The following is a 2,544-nucleotide window of genomic DNA, read 5'->3' as shown; positions in this document are numbered from 1 at the left end:
CTCTATGATCAATTCGCGGGGTCCGAAGGGATTGCGTGGTTTAACATGGCGTTCGAGGAAGAGCTCCGTGATCTGGACTCGCTGAAGAAATGCCTCGAAACGACGATCCGTTTGGTCGTAAACGTCCTGGACGCCGAGTCTCGTGTTGGAAAGATGCTGGACGAACTCATGAAGGCCCTGGAGCGCAACAACCAGGAGTGGATCCTCTACGAGGAGGGCAAAGCTGTCGTGGACCTTATGGTCAAGGCGGTTCGGCCTTCGATGTACAGTCGGCCGTAAAGAAGCAAATTCAACTGCAGCGCTACAAGCCGTTGCGTACGGATGTGTTTCGCTTCGTTCGCTGGCTGCTGACGCTCGCAGCCGGTTACCAAATGTACGGCGGGGTCGAGGACGAAGAGAAGTCCTCCAAGCCCGCAAAGGCCCATGACAGCTGTGGCCATGCGCCGAAGAGGCCTGACGAGAAGAGGCTAGACGGGGGAGCAGGCCCGGCGAAGCCTAGGTCCTCGGACGGGGTGTCCAGGCCGGCGCACCGCTCGCCCCTGCGAGGAAGCCGGCGGCATGTCTGAAGTGTAAGTCTACGGCCCACAAGGTCACATACGGCCCAAAGACTACCCCTGGTGAGGCGCAAGCCCTCCTAGCTGCACAAATGCCCGTGAGGCGCGTCAAACTGCTAATGTAACCGATCTCGGCCCGACCCGGTCGAAGATTCGAAGATTGAAGGAGGAGCCACCGTGGCGGACGTCGTGGTGGTGGACAACTTGTTACTTGACACGGGTGCTAACGTCAATGTGGCATCTGTGGGGCTGGTTGCGGCTCTGGAGAAGGCTGGCGTGGCGACCCAGGTGGCGGTGGACGACACACAGACTGCCCTGTACCCGCACGGCAATGCGACTAAGCCCGTGCTCCTAAGCCGACGCTTACGCCTGATCGTGGCCCTCACGACGAAATGCGGTCCTACCCGTCTGTGTCGATGATGTTGCGGACGACGACGTCGCGCTGACTATCAGCCGTTCGGTGATGGAGCCCCTAGGATTCTCAACGGGCGCGCTCCTGGTCAATGCGCGCTCGCTCAAGCCTGAGTGGGACATGTCCTACAGCGAGTTCCTGCCATCTGCAGACGCTGCTGTCAATCGAGTGTGTGCGTCCCCGCCAGCCGTCCAGGACTTTGACCTCGAGGCGGGAATGGAACGCTCAACCTCAGTTCTGGATGTGCAACCTGGAGCGTCTAAGGAAGACAGACTCTGCAGATGCGAGTCGGAGGTGAAGTCTATCCTCGCGTCGAAGGTCGAGGAGGCGAGAAGCCATGGTCTGGGCCAGGACGAAGTTAAGCGCCTCGAGAACCCGCTGTCCAGGTTCGTTAATGTGATTCGAAAGGATGTCGGGTGCGACCCCCCCCCCGATCAAAGTGGAGCCTCTACAGGTTCGTCTGAAGCCAGACGCGGTCCCCGTCAAGTGCTCGATGCGTCGCTATCCACCCGACCAATTGGAGTTCATGAAGCGACATGTCGATCATCTCGACGAGGCCGGCCTGGTCTACCGTAACATTCGGGCGACATGGGCTGCAGCGCCTCGGATAGTGCCGAAAAGGACCCAGTCGATCTGCGCATGACTATCGACAGTCGCCCGATCAATGCCTGTACGGTGCCTATGCCATGGCCGATGCCCAACCTCGACGCCGCTATGGTGGTCCTGGTCGGCACGTCTGTCTATTTTACCCTGGACTGGACGAAGGGGTACTGGCAGCTGCCGTTGCATCCGGCCAGCCAGGAGCTGTACTCGTACATGATACACTGGGGCGTCTTCGCACCGACGCGTGTGCTGATGGGCCAGACAGACGCCGATGCGTTTTGTCAATCGGCCGTCCACCAAATGTTCGGTGAGCTCCTATTTAGCGGTATATTTGCCTGGCTGGACGATCTGCTGGGCGCGGTGACCACGCCGATGGGACTTTTTGACCGGTTGGAGCAAGTCCTGGAGATTTGTGAGTCAATCGGGTTGAAGCTGCATCCGAAGAAATGCTCGTTCTTCCTCCGCGAGGCTGAATGGTGTGGCAAAGTTATCTCGTCTGCCGGCGTGACCCACTCCCCTGCTCGAGTTCGAGGGTTGTGCGAATTGGTGCTGCCTACTACCGTCGCAGACCTCCAGTAGTTCATCTGGGCCACCAATTGGATGCGGTCGAGCAGCCCCGAGTACTGCCAGCTTGTCTATCCCTTGCGTCGACTCCTGGACGTGGGCACGAAACTGTCCCGGAGTGCTAAGAAACCGGCCTTGGCCAAGGTACCGGTCAGCGCCATGGGGTGGGCTGTCGTGCACACGATGTGCTTTGAGGCTGTGAAAAAGGCCCTGATCAGCATCGTACCGCTGAGTCACCCCCGAGAAAACATGGCCGTGTGTCTTTTTACGGACGCGAGCGACGGATTCTGGAGCGCGATTGCGACCCAAGTTCCACCCGAGGACTTAGAGCTGCCCCTGTCTGAGCAACGCCACGAGCCCCTAGCGTTTCTAAGCGGCTCGTTTGTCTCGGCCAGTTCGCGCTGGCCTATG

Source organism: Aphanomyces invadans, assembly GCF_000520115.1.
Source record: "Aphanomyces invadans strain NJM9701 unplaced genomic scaffold supercont1.6, whole genome shotgun sequence".
NCBI classification, from domain to species: Eukaryota; Oomycota; class Saprolegniomycetes; order Saprolegniales; family Verrucalvaceae; genus Aphanomyces; species Aphanomyces invadans.
The sequence above is the reverse complement of the archived record's forward strand: the minus strand, read 5'-3'. Positions refer to the sequence as shown.